The sequence below is a fragment of the Hemiscyllium ocellatum genome, chromosome 16 (genome assembly GCF_020745735.1).
Source record: "Hemiscyllium ocellatum isolate sHemOce1 chromosome 16, sHemOce1.pat.X.cur, whole genome shotgun sequence".
Lineage (NCBI taxonomy): Eukaryota > Metazoa > Chordata > Chondrichthyes > Orectolobiformes > Hemiscylliidae > Hemiscyllium > Hemiscyllium ocellatum.
This window is the reverse complement of record NC_083416.1, coordinates 45,723,501-45,738,764: the sequence shown is the minus strand read 5'-3', so window position 1 is coordinate 45,738,764 and position 15,264 is coordinate 45,723,501. Positions and strand designations below refer to the sequence as shown.

Here is a 15,264-nt window from a genome sequence, read left to right as displayed (position 1 = left end):
ATTAACAGGATTTTGACAAAGTAAGACAAAGCAGGATTTTAGCCTTTATGTGCTTACCATTTTTAATTTTTTTAAAATGTCAGGAATTTGAAGGGACATTTTAAATTAATATGTGCCCTAATGGAGTCTAGCATGCTGAACAGATTTATTATGCAATCCACAACTACATTGCACTGGATTATCTAAGGACTTAAACAACAGCCAATTTTGATTAAATAGCAGTACCAGTTGGAAAAAAGAATTATACAACGTTAGGATTTATGATCAAAACATCAAACTAAGATTTCTTTTATCCTTGTGCTTAAATAACAGCCCTATCTATTATCAAAATCATGGCATAAACAAACTCAGACCAAACTCTCAGTTTAATGAGAAAATAGCTGTGATCTTTGCAAGCACTCTTTAACACAATTATTTCCCATGCAAAAAGTTCTTAAATAATATATTTTTAAAAGATTGTTGTCAGTTCATGGTTGATTCTCTAATCAAACGAACCAAATTTGAACCAGAATGGATTGATTCATGGATATCGGAGGTTGATTTGCTCTTTGCAAAAGAACCTCTTGAGTTAGAATTGAAGAAATGGTTTATTGGACGTTTGAATCATATTAAGTGATAGTCACTCTCTGCTAAATTCTTCAGGTTGTGAGCACTAAAGATATCACCATCAGATCAAGAAAGATGTGGATCCAGACAGAGGCAAGATCTTTTGTGGGATATGGGAAGTGCTGTCAATCACTGTATTTATTGCCCTCGAATTTAGAGTTCAGCCAGGCAATTTAAGGGATAAATCAATGCTGGATCTGGTCACACATACAGCAGAATAGGTAAGGATGGCAGACAGACCTCTCTAAAGGATATTAATGAACTCAATGGGTTTTTACAACAATTGAGTTCACCATAACAGAGACTCCAGTTTTTTTAAACTGAACTTAAATTCCACCATCTGGCATGGAGAAATTTAAACCCATGTCTTTTGTAAATTAGTAGTCTAGTCACATTATTACTGCAGTCTCCAATGCAGCATGAACATGCATTTAAAAAAATCAGACTTTAATCAATCCCATTCAGATTTAACAAACATTGCTAAATCATACAGGAGTCGGATTAAAATGCAAAACCTTTGAGAATTTTGCTTCACAAAGACCAACAACAAAACAAAATACCAACATAGAGTGCTAGAATTTATTTTTCAAATCCCTATAATCTGATTACAGTCGTCTGTTTAATGTAAATGCACTAATCATAACAAGGATTGCTGAAAGAGTAATGTGGATTCTTTATTTGAAGGTAGGATTTAATATAAATAACATTACCTAGCAGGCTAAGTATCATTGCCTGACTCTTGTCATCTGCTACTTTACATAAAGCACAAGTCTTGGGGTTACTGTCAGGGTGGGAGGGACTGACAGCAGTTTATGATGTGTTCTTCTGAGAAGAATGTAAACAGGATATCATTACAAACCTTACCCAGGTCAAGAAAGGAAAAGGTCTCACAGTGCTAAAAGTCAACGTGGCAACATTGGAAATAATCACAATTTTTATGAAACCTCATTTCAAAACTATGTTGCACTCTCATGTAACCATGCCAACAACCTACGTCATCACATACTTCAATTATCAAAATGTTTATTGCTGTCATGACGAAACAACAGTAAAGCAATGTTTAAATCATAGAATCCCTACAGTGTGGAAGCAGGCTATTCAGCTCATCGAATCCACACTGAAGAGCATCCTACCCAGACCCAACCCCCTACCCTATCCCTGTCATCCCACATCAGGCAGCTCCCTGATAACTGCTTGCTGTGACAGAGCTCGGAGTAGGGAGCTTGTTTTGGAAGTCTTGTGGCAGACAATGTGACCCACCCAGCACAGCTGCTTAATTGTAACTATTGCTTCAATATTGGAATATGATGGCCTGAGGGAGGACCCAAATATTAAAGTCTAGATTAGAGTGGTGCTGGAAAAGCACAGCTGGTCAGGCAGCATCTGAGGAGCAGGAAAATTGACGTTTTGGGCAAAGGCCCTTCATTAGCTTCAGTTAGGATTGTATTCACTGGAGTTTAGAAGAATTTACAGGTGCTTCATACCAACCTAAAAGATTCTAGCAGGGACAGAGAGTGTAGGAGCAGGAAGGACGTTCTCACTGGTGGAGGAGTGCAGAACCAAAGTCATAGTGGAACGAATAAGGTTAAAGCATTTAGGACTGAGGTGAGGAGAATTTTTTTCATCCAGAGATTGGTGAGCCAGTGGAATTCACTGCCACAGAAAGCAGTCAAGATCAAAACATTATGTGATTTCAAGAAGGAATTGGATATAGAACTTGAGGCTTAAAGGGATCAAAGGATATGGAGAAACAGCGGGAAACAATTACTAATTTGGGTGATTAACCAAGATCATAAAAAATGGTGCAGCAGGCTGAAAGAGCTAAATAACCTACTCCCGCTCTCATTTTCCTGTTTCCACATTTTTCTAGACAAAAGGGCAAGGTGACACTATTGCTTTGTAGGTCATGAGCTTTGTATTAGGTTTGAGATTTTTGTCATCCAATACTCTGTTCTTCAGTTTGCCAAAAGCTGCAATGTCACACTGGAGGCGATGCTCAATTACATCACAGGTAACAGGAGGCTTTCATGGTGCCCAAATTGATCCACCTTATCCAGTGGCTCATTATGGATCTTAATCATCAAGGGACAGTGTTGTGTGGTGGGAACAGGCAGTAGGGGCCGATGGATATTTAGTTTAGAGCACATGACTTCGTGAACTATGTGCCAATGCCTGGAATGACAGTGTTAGCATAAAATCCTGTATTTGTGTTTCTGACAAAATATTTGTTAAGACTAGACCATGTTCTGTGCATTTTATCAAGAGTAGGGCTGTATTAGTATTCCTTATGCTTTCCTTATCAATCACATCTTTCCAGAGGTTTGTATCCCTCTCAACCCTGGCATTGAAATCATTGAGGAAAACCAGCTTTTCTCCCCTTTGAACATGGGACAACAAGTGATTGAGGCTGGAATAGAATCTCTGTTTGGCCTCATGTCATTTCTAGGATTGGGGCGCATGCACTAATTACTGTGATGTACTACTTCTGGATTAGGATGAACAGAAGGGTTATGAAGTTTTTGTTCATCTCCAGAGGGACTTGCTGAAGCAGCCAACTCTTTATTGTTTTATAGTGAAATAAACCCCATGCTTCTCCCTCAGAAGTACCTTTCCAGAAGAAAGTGTATTTTGAGGTGAATTAGTCCCATCTATGGTATTTCACTCGGGGCGGAGATGTCAGTGTGATAGCACTGACATTCCTCAGCTATAGTAGTGCTGTGACATTCAGGTCTGTCTCTGCTGGAGGCTCCTGATGTTGCAAGCTCCAAACTTCATCACAATGGGCAAGAAGCCACCCGGGCATGGGTCCTTTTAATGTGGAGAGACTAACACACACTAACTACCACATTGTCCTTGTGCAGTAAGGTCTTCAGTTGGTCACAGATGTATTCTGAATGTGCACTTTTAATTCCTGACACCATGTTTCAACTCTGAACTTTAAGCCTCCTGTCTCCTGTTGCTTCAACTAAATGGGGTCCCCTCTCCTTACACTTTCATTGAAATAAATACTCATCTGTTTCCCTGTATTGTCCCACCATGATTTCATTCCTCATGGTGATGGAAATTTTTATTGCTGGTCTTGCCCTTACCCACTATCCCCCAGTCTACTGTGCTAATTACACCCTGAAACAACTCTGACTGATTTTTCAAGCACAATTTTCTTTTCATAAAATCTACTTTGCCTTGGTCTGTATTGTGACCTTCTAAGTACTCCATTACCACATCCTGACCAACAGATTATAGTGTTTTCCCTATTACTGATAGAAGCTTTAATTGGCCTACAGTCTTCCAGTTTATTTATCTCTTTCTCAGAGCAGCCTCACCAGGGCCAAGCAGAGAGACACTTGAGAAAGGGAGAGCTAATCTGTTTCCTGGTATTGGGTGGGGATTAGAGGTAGAGTTCAAACATTTGGAATCAAATGTGGAGTGGGGGAAGGGCAGTGTCCCAGGGCATAGAGTGTCCCAACATGAGGGACACCTCAAGCCCACAGCCAAATCGCCACAGGTAGAGGAAAGATGCCCTTAATTGGCCATTAATTGGCCATGTAAGACATTAATTGGCCCAAGATCCTGACATCTACACTGCGACTCGTATAATTTTAGCTGAGATGAGTGAGCAGAGGCACAAGACCCCTTGCTATCCCCAACAAGTTTACATCTTTACTCAGGGAGAAAGTGAGGTCTGCAGATGCTGGAGATCAGAGCTGAAAATGTGTTGTTGGAACAGCGCAGCAGGTCAGGCAGCATCCAAGGAGCAGGAAAATCGACGCTTCGGGCATAAGCCCTTCAGCAGGATGTTGCTGTTCCAGCAACACATTTTCAGCTACATCTTTATTCACACCACCAACTTACTCTGGGCCTATCAACCTCCTGCTAACTTGCACATTTAGTTCACTATCCTACTGCAAATATTTAACGTATTCTGATTTGTCACCTTCACTTTTGACATTTTACTATTTTCCATAATATGGCTATTGTAACTATTGTTCTGTTTCCATCATTCAACTTCTGGTCCTGCCCTGATACAGTTGCTTGCTGCTCATAATACTAACTTTACCTGAATCTTCCCTCTGCCCTATTAGTTTAAAGCCTTTCCCTCTAGATTTTGGTACTTTATAAATACAATTCTTATTAACTAATCAGAGACTCATGAAAATGCCATCGTCCATTGTCAAATTATCATCAATTCCACTGTGCAGTTTTTGCAAAAAGACCGGTCATTCAATAATCTTTTAACTTAAGACCAACCTTCAATGTAAATTTATATTCAAGCCCACTGTGAATTCTTCTGACATTTCTGTGTCCTTTCACTGTTATTCTCCTGAGGCCTTCAGTCCCAATCTAGGTCAATGCCAATTTTACTTTTTTTTTGCTATTGAACATTCACCTAAGGACAAAGGGTGATGAAGGTTACACCTCTTGTTTATTCCTCTTTCTTACTCTCTTTTCCTATCCAAACTCAAAAACTGCACAAACACTTTTTTTAACACTAGTTTTAATCTGCACTTTAATGTCAGTACAACAATAATATTCAGTTAACTGGTTGATTGAAGAGTCGAGAGTGTGGTGCTAGAAAAGCACAGCAGGTCAGGCAGCATCCGAGGAGCAGGAGAATTGATGTTTCAAGCATAAGCTCTTCATCAGGATGCAGCGCTTATGCTCAAAACGTTGATTCTCCTGTTCCTCGGATGCTGCCTGACCTGCTATGCTTTTCTAGCACCACACTCTCAACTCTGATCTCCAACATCTACAGTCCTCACTTTCTCCCTGGATGATTGAAGAGGTGTGCCTGATGCTGGTTTTATTTAGTGGGCAATGTCTGGGGGGAATGCAGGAAGAATGCAGCATGCAACATATGCATGGCTGGTGGTATTACTGGAATGGGGTTTTGGTTGGGAACAGAACTGGCAGAAGTCAATGGAAGACAAATAACTAAGTTACCCAGGCCAGAGAGAGAGACTGTTTCTGCAGGGAACATAGACCAACTGATGGGAGGTATGAGAATGGTAAAAGCCAGGGTGGCAATGGCAGGGAGGATGGAAGAAAAGGCATGGGGATGGCATGGGAAAGATGGAATGACATTAGAGGAAAAATAACAGGACCAATTATTTGATACAACATACTTTTCCACAGCTATTCTTTTGCTAAAATGAGACTGAAACATAAACGTTTTAGAAAAGCATCACATGAACTAAAAGAACATATCAGTATTGACTCCACAGATGATGATGAAATCGGTTCACATTCATTGGAGTTTGTATACGTAGCTACAATGAACATGCTATTGGACAAATGTAACTTCAGGGAGCAGCAGTTATAACATTTTGCATGTAAGTTTGCTTGCTGAGCTGGAAGGTTCGTCTTCAGACATTTCATCACCATTCTAGGTAACATCATCAGTGAGCGTCCAGTGAAGCACTGGTGGTATGGCTCACTTTTTATTTATGTAGTTAGGTTTCCTTGGTTGGTGATGTCATTTCCTGTGGTGATGCCATTTCCTATTCTTCTTCTAGGGGGTAGTAAATGGGATCCAAGTCAATGTGTTTGTTGATAGAGTTCCAGTTGGAGTGCCATTCTTCTAGGAATTCTCACTTGTGTCTCTGTTTGACTTGTCCCAAGATGGATGTGTTGTCCCAGTCAAAGTGATGTCCTTCCTCATCCATATGTAAAGATACTAGTGAGAGTGAGTCATGTCTTTTTGTGGCTAGTTGATGTTCATGTATCCTGGTGGCTAGTTTTCTGCTTGTCTGTCCAATGTAGTATTTGTTACAGTTCTTGCAAGGTATTTTGTAAATTACATTATTTTACTTGTTGTCTGTATAGGGTATTTCAAGTTCATTACCTGCTGTTTTAGTGTGTTGGTGGGCTTGTGGGCTACCATGATGCCAAGAGATCCGAGTAGTCTGGCAGTCATTTCCAAGATGTCTTTGATGTAGGGGAGAGTGGCTAGGATTTCTGGATGCGTTTTGTCTACTTGTTTGGGTTTGTTGCTGAGAAATCAGTGGACTGTAATACAGCAACACATACAGACCAAATACTGAAGTACAGAAGCAATTATACTAACACCCACAAATGTAGCTGCATTAGAACATTATTTCAACGAGCCACCACACACTACAGCACAGAGGAACTACGAAGAACAGAGGAAAATCACCTATACAGTGCATTCAAAAAGAATAGCCTTCCACTCCATCAGCCCCCTGAGAAAAAGAACAGGAAATGACATCACCAACGCAAGGAAACCTAAACACATTAAAAAAAAAGTGGGCCGTGCCACCAGCGTTTCTCCAGAGGCTAAATGATGACGTTATCTAGTATGGTGACGAAACATCTGAAAATGAACCTTCCAGCTCAGCGAGCAAACTTACACCCAGAACATCAACCTGAGCTACAAACCTTCTCAAAACTCACTAGTTATAACATTTGCCATAGAAGTCAAAGCCTAAGCAGGGACTTTATCATGGAACAAAATTGGTGCTTAGGATGCTGTTTGATGTTGAAATTACAGGCAGATTTCATGAAAGATTGGCCAGAAATTTAATGACATAAACATGGGTCCAGACATCAAAATAGAAAGGGTGGCTCAGTGGTTAGCACTGCTGCATCACAGTGCCAGGGACCTGGATTCGATTCCACCCTCGCGGCAACTGTCTGTGTGGAGTTTGCACATTCTCCCGGTGTCTGCATGGGTTTCCTTTCGGTACTCTGATTTCCTCCCACTGTCCAAAGATATATAGGTGAGATGGATTGGCCATGTTAAATGGCCCATAATGTCCAGCAATGTGTAGGCTATGTGGATTAATCATGGGAAATGCAGGGATGGGATAGAATTGGGTGGGATGCTCCTTGGAGAAGTGGTGAGATCTTGATAATCTGAATGGCCTGCTTCCACATTGTAGGGATTATATGATTCTAAAAGTAGGCCATTGGCCCCACAGGTCTGCTCTGCCACCCAATGAGATCATAGCTGATATGCTTGAGTTTTGAATTCCACATTCCCATCCACCCTTTCTGAACTGTTATGAGACAATTCCTCCTGCAAAGGACAAACAGTAATTGAGTGAGATGAAAGTGGTCTTCCTATGGCACTGCTGCACTTCCCTCCAAACCACTGATACCAATACAGACCCAGGTGGTTACCTCCAACTAGGCTGGCATAATCAGGTGTCATGGACTCTGCTGGCAACCCTGCCAGGAAAGAATAGTCTTCCACTCCATCCAGAACCTTCAAGTCCCTGTCACCAAAGCAGTGTGTCAATTTTTCTGGCTATCTCTTTCATAATGCAGTGTAGCAACAGACTTGAAACTGTAATTCCTGGCCCGCAGCATTTGAAGTGATGTGCAGCTGGGGTATAAATAGGGCACTCACGACATCTATGTCAGAAGGTCCTGGCAGCAGCAAGCAAGACTGCCTTTGCAAGCACGTGGTTTGACAAGATGTGTGCTGTGGGGGCTGATTGCATAGCAAATATGATGAGCAGAGAAGATAGCATGAGAAAAGTGGCCAGAACTCAGGGAGGGAAATGTTCCAGGAAGCTCCACAGAATTAATACTTGGCCAAAATATGGGAAGATTCAGGCCATAATCTCAGTTTTCTGACTGCCAAGCATCTTTTAGGTCTGTTTGTTACCCTGCCCCCAACAGCACATTATTTTCTTCTACGCAATTATCTTGTCAAATATCTTCAGTAATTCAACAATAGTTTGCAGTAAGGCTCTCCTGAGCAAAGCATATGTTACTCCTTCAAAACACTCCCAATAAATTGGTTAAATGTGAATTCTCTTTTATAAAACAGACTAACTCTTCCCAATTACCTTGAATATTTTTCCAACATGCCGATTACATTGATTTTTTTCTATAACCTTCTTAATGATTTGTTCCAACACCTTCCTCATGAAAGAATTTGTGCTAACTGGCTCCAATTTCCTGCTTTCTGCCACTCTCCCTTTTTGAACAGACAACTGGTAGAACCTGCCCAGAATCAAGCAAGTTTTTAAAAATTGACATATCTACTACCCCATTAGCCACCTGTTTTAAGACCTGAGGATGGAGTGCATCAGGACTTGTGGACTTATTAGCCCTCTGCTCCAGCAGTTTGGTCAGTACCATTTCCATTGTTATTGTAATTTTAACAAGTTCCTCTTTTCCTTCCAGCTCTTCATTTATAGCTATTATTGGAATGTATCTTGTATCAACTAGGAAAAAGTGAGGACTGCAGATGCTGGAGATCAGAGCTTAAAAACGTGTTGCTGGAAAAGCGCAGCAGCTCAGGCAGCATCAAAGGAGCAGGAGAATCGACATTTCGGGCATAAGCCCTTCTTCAGGAATGAGGAGGGTGAGCCAAGCAGGCTAAGATAAAAGGTAGGGAGGAGGGACTTGGGGGAGGGGCGTTGGGAATACGATAGGTGGAAGGAGGTTAAGGTGAGGGTGATAGGCCGGAGAGGTCGGGAAGAAGATTGCAGGTCAAGAAGGCGGTGCTGAGTCTGAGGGTTGGGACTGAGAAAAGGTGGGGAGAGGGGAAATGAGAAAGCTGGAGAAATCTGCATTCACCCTTTGTGGTTGGAGGGTTCCTAGGCAGAAGATGAGGTGCTCTTCCTCCAGGCATCGTGTTGCTATGGTCTGGTGATGGAGGAGGCCAAGGACCTGCATGTCCTTGGCGGAGTGGAAGGGGGAGTTAAAGTGTTCAGCCACAGGGCGGTTGGGTTGGTTGGTGCGGGTGTCCCAGAGGTGTTCTCTGAAACGTTGTGCAAGTAGGCAGATTGGTCCTCACCTACCACCCCACCAACCTCCAGATACATCGTATCATCCTTCGTCATTTCCACCACCTCCAAACAGACCCCACCACCAAGGGTATATTTCCCTCCAACCCCTATCAGTGTTCCGGAAAGACCGCTCCCTCCGCAACTCCCTCATCAGATCCACACCCCCCACCAACCCAACCTCCACTCCCAGCACCTTCCCCTGCAACCGCAAGAAATGTAGAACTTGCACCCACACCTCCCCCCTGACTTCCCTCCAAGGCCCCAAGGGATCCTTCCATATTCGCCACAAATTCACCTGCACCTCCACACAGATCATTTACTGCATCCACTGCACCCGATGTAGCCTCCTATACATTGGGGAGACAGGCCGCCTACTTGCAGAACAATTCAGAGAACACCTCTGGCTAGCTTTCTCTCATTTTCTAAAGGTTTCCTCCAGGTTAACCTTTTAGTCATTCTCCGCTGTTATACATATTCTGATGAATCATCTGATCTGCAACTTTGTATATTTGTCTGCTTTTTCATTAAGTTTCATACTTTTCTTAACTTTTTAATAAATGTTTTTTCATTTGGGTTCTCCCCTTGAAAAGTTTCTTTATGAATTGAATTAGGTTTATTGTCACATGTATTCACATAAGTGCAATGAAAAGTTTGCAAAGTCACCATTTATGGTACCATCTTAGATACAATGGTACCTAGGTACAGGATCTTAGGAATAGTAGGAATATACTTGCTCTAAGATTTCTGAAATATTCTTTTAAGTGTCTGCCACTGTTTCTCTGGTGACTTACTTGCTTGCCAAGAATCCTAATTCACTTCTGTTAGCCCAGCTTCATGTCCACATAATTCTCAGTATTTAAGTTAAAACTTTAGACCTGTGCGAAGATTTGTAGCTCGGGTGCTGGTTGTAGTGGTTCTGTTCGCCGAGCTGGAAGTTTTTGTTGCAAACGTTTCGTCCCCTGGCTAGGAGACATCATCAGTGCTCTGGAGCCTCCTGCGAAGCGCTTCTTTGATGTTTCTTCCGGTATTTATAGTGGTCTGTCCTTGCCGCTTCCGGGTGTCAGTTTCAGCTGTCCACTGTAGTGGTTGGTATATTGGGTCTAGGTCGATGTGTTTGTTGATGGAGTTTGTGGATGAATGCCATGCCTCTAGGAATTCCCTGGCTGTTCTCTGTCTGGCTTGCCCTATGATAGTAGTGTTTTCCCAGTCGAAATCATGTTGCTTGTTGTCTGAGTGTGTGGCTAGTAGGGAAAGCAACAACACCCCCAGATTCTATGGACTACCCAAAGTACACAAACCAGACATCCCACTCAGACCCATAGTATCACTACCATGGACACCAGCATACAAACTGGCCAAAGAACTACAACAGAAACTGAAACACCTGGTCAGCGGATCCAAACACTCCATACAATCAACACAGGAATTCTTGGACGCCATCAAGAATACACACATAGACAAAGAAGAAACCATGGTTTCATTCGACGTGACAGCACTGTTCACTTCGATTGACAAAACCCTAGCCAGAGAAACAATAGCCAACCTACTGGACATACAGAACAAAAAACAGGAGGCTGAACCTCTCAACAAAGACGGCATACTTAAACTACCGGACTTGTGCCTCACTACACACTTTACATTCAACAATCAGATATACGAACAAATCAACGGAACACCCATGGGATCACCAATCTCGGGACTCATAGCAGAGGCAGTTATGCAAAGGTTAGAACAAACAGCCCTACCACAAATTCAACCCAAACTCTGGGTCAGATATGTCGATGACACATTCGTTATCATCAAAAACACGGAAATAGAAAAAACACACCGGATCATCAACGCCACACTCACAGGAATCCGATTCACGAGAGAAGTAGAAAAGAATAGCCAACTCCCATTCCTAGACGTGATAGTACAGAGAACACCGAACGGAGAATTCACCACAAGGGTACACAGGAAAACAACACACACAGACCAAGTCCTAAACTATGAAAGTAACCACCCCAACACACACAAACGAAGCTGCATCAGGACACTATTCAAAAGAGCTACAACACACTGCAGTACACCAGAACTGCGAAAAGAGGAAGAGGAACACCTATACAAGGTATTCGCCAAAAATGGATACCCGCGCAACTTTATCAACAGATGCCTAAGAGATAGACCACGGAACAAGGACATGCCACAACCAAAAAGACTAGCCACACTACCATACATCAGGAGCGTTTCAGAACTGACAGCCAGTCTACTGTGACCCTTAGGACTCATAACGGCACACAAACCAACAGCCACGCTCAGACAACAACTTACTAGAACAAAGGAGCCAATACCCAACATAAGCAAAACTAATGTAGTTTATAAAATACCATGCAAGGACTGCACAAAACACTATATAGGACAAACAGGAAGACAGCTAACAATCCGCATACATGAACACCAACTAGCCACGAAACGACATGACCAGCTATCCCTAGTAGCCACACACTCGGACAACAAGCAACATGAATTCAACTGGGAAAACACTACTATCATAGGGCAAGCCAGACAGAGAACAGCCAGGGAATTCCTAGAGGCATGGCATTCATCCAAAAACTCCATCAACAAACACATCGACCTGGACCCAATATACCAACCACTACAGCGGACAGCTGAAACTGACACCCGGAAGCGGCAAGGACAGACCACTATAAATACCGGAAGAAACATCAAAGGAGCGCTTCGCAGGAGGCTCCACAGCACTGATGATGTCTCCTAGCCAGGGGACGAAACGTTTGCAACTAAAACTTCCAGCTCGGCGAACAGAACCACTACAACTTTAGACCTGCTCTTCTCTCTTTCAAATTGGGTGTAATATTCAATCGTATTGCAGTCTCTGCTGTCCAGAAGTACCTTTACTATGAGGTCATTAATGCAAATTGAATACACATTAATACATTTTCAATGAAAAGTCCACTATAATCTGCTCTCTGTTTGGATTACTCAAAAAAAAAATCAAAAGCATTCTATGAACTCCTTATTTAGGCACCCATTGCCTGACTTTTCTAATTTATCTGTAAATTAAACTCACTCATGATATTGTCACCCCCTATATCACAAAAATCCAGTATCTCTTCTTGGACACTTCATCATAAATTGTGGTTATTGTTTGAGGGCTGTAAATGATTTCCACTTGTCACTTCCTTCCTGTTCTATTCCCCATTTCCACCCAAACCAATGTTACATCCTGATTTTCTGAAGCAAGATCATTTCTAACTATTGCACCAATGACATCTTTAATTAAAAGATTCACCCCTTCAAGGTTTCTCTAGCTTCCTATTCTTCTTGAATGTCTAAACAAAAAAAAAAGTCAGCATGGCTTCATGAAAAGGAAATTGTGTCTAACTTATTAAATGCTTTTTCAAGGAAATCTCAACCAGTATAGATGGTGGGGAACCATTAGATGTGTTGCATTTGGACTTCTGGAAGGCATTTGATCAAGTACCTCAAAAGGATAAGCTGCAAGAGTCCACGACAGTATATTGGCATAGAAAGAGATTCGGATCATGGACAGGAAATAACGAATGGGGATAAGGGGGAATTTTTCAGGTTGATGATTTGTGACCAGTGAAGTCTGACAGGGATCAGGGCTGGGATCACTCCATTTACAACATGTATTAGGTGAAGGAAGTGAACGCAACTGCAGCCAAATTTGCAGACACACTAAAATAGGTGGAAAGGCAGGTTGCAAGAGGGATGCAAACAATTTACAGAGAGATATTAATAGGTTACATAAGTTGCAAAATGTTGGCAAATGGGGTATCATTTGGGAAAATGTGAAGTTGTGCATTTTGGAAGGGACAACAAAGAACAGCATTATTTAAATCGAGAGAAACTGCAGAAAGCTGCAACGCAAAGGAACTTGGGAATACTTGTGCACAAAACACAGGAAGCTAGTATACAGGTGCAGCAGGTAATTGGGCAGGCTAATGGAATGTTGGCCATTATTTTGACGGGATTGGAGCATAAAAGTAGGGAAGTCTTACTGAAACTGTATAAGGTGCTGTTGGGATCACATCTAGAGTACCATGAACAGTTTTGGTCCCAGGCTGGGAGTCCACTCACTTCAGTTTAGAAACATGAGAGATTATCTCATTGAAATATATAGGACTCTTAAGGGGCTTGATAGGGTAAATGCTGAGAGGATGCTTCCGCTGATGGAAGAGTTGAGGACCAGAGGGAATAGTCTCAGAATACAGGGGTGCCAAAATAAGAGTAAGATTAAGAGGAATTTCATCTCTCAGAGAGTTGGGAGTTTTTGGATCTCCTTGCCACAGACAGCTGTGGGGATAGAGACCTTTTGTATAATTAAGGCTATGATAGACTGATTCTTGATCAGGAAGGAAATTAACGGTTAAGGAGAAAAGGCAGGAAAGTGGACATGAGGAATGTCATATCAGCCATGATCCTATTGAATGGTGAAGCAGGCTTGGTGTAGGGTGGGTGCGAACAGCCTACTCCTGTTGCTATTTCTTATGTCTAATGGTCATATATCCCACAATATTTAGGACCCAACTATGTAATTCTGCAACTTCTGCATTGGCTATCAGATCATATTTATTTACTTCAACTAATGCGCATTCAGATAGAGATACACAGACACAGTGCCTTTAGCTTTATGTTTTTGTTATCATTGTAACACCTTGTATTGGCCGTTGAAGTATTCTCAGATCTATGTTACCAACTTGGAGGTGGTTAATAACTTTAGGCCAGTTACCCCATGATGAATGTCCTGCGACATGGGTTTGAATCCCAACATGGCAAATGGCAGAATTAGAGCTCAATAAAAATCTGGAATAAAAAGTGAGCTGATAGAAACCATTGTTGACTGTTGTAAAATCCATCTGGTCCATTGATGTCCTTTACAGAAGAAAATCTGCCATGTTTATCTGGTTTGGCCTACATGTGACTCCAGATCTACAGCAATGTGGTCAACTCTTAAGTGGCTAATTAGGGGTGGACAATAAATGCTGGCCTAGTCAGTGACACCCATATCTCATGAACAAATAAAAAAGCACACACTTCCTAACAGCAGTCAGTCAGAACCCAATCAGCCCACTACTTTCCTGTGATTTCACTAATTTCTTATTTCCCAATCAGTTGTTGTCTGGAAACTGCAGATGGTAAACCTTGCCTTCTCTCTTGCTGCTGGGCCCGAGCCTGGGCTGCAATTAATCTGCTGATGCCTCCTGTCTTGAAGCTAACGTTTGGGACTAAAGGAGTTGAAAACCCACCTGGACAGTAGGACCACAGCGTATCACTTTACCAGCAGTGATCAATCAGAAGGCTGGCAGCTGTGCAACTTTAGCAGTGCAACTAATTGGAGCACTTTCAAATTTGGATAAACATTAATGTTCATCTATCATGCCAGACGGGCCCCAGCAATTGAAGAGGTGAAGCATTCAATGGTAGACCAGGAAAGCAGGGATGGCCCTGTACACCTTAAAAAGGAAAGAGCCCCACTCGCTCCCCAGGAAGTTATCAAAAGGCCAGCTGGGTAAAGCCAGTGCACTCACCACATGTGGCTGGTCATTCCAAGGCAGGTAACATCCCAGTGGTGTCATAAAACATTCCTGCCTTTGAAAATATTCTGCAGTGCCAGGAACGCATTGGGCTTCCCTTATAACACCTTTCATCATCATTCTGGCATTGACCAAAAACTGAACTGGACTAGCCACATAAACAGTGTGGCTACAAGATCAGGTCAGAGGCTTGGAATCCTGTAGCAATTAACTCACGCCTGGTCTCCCCAAAGCCTGTCCATTGCCTTCAAGGTGCAAGTCAGGAGTATGACGGAGTACTCTCCACTTATCTGGATGAATGCAGCTCCAACAACAGGCTATAAACTGACATCATCTAG

General features: G+C 42.3%; 1 protein-coding gene across 1 annotated transcript in view; it reads right to left on the bottom strand.

Moving 5' to 3' along the window:
• LOC132823399 (A disintegrin and metalloproteinase with thrombospondin motifs 2-like) overlaps window positions 1-15,264 on the bottom strand; it is a 235,926-nt gene that overhangs the window by 72,137 nt on the left and 148,525 nt on the right. The window lies entirely within an intron of this gene.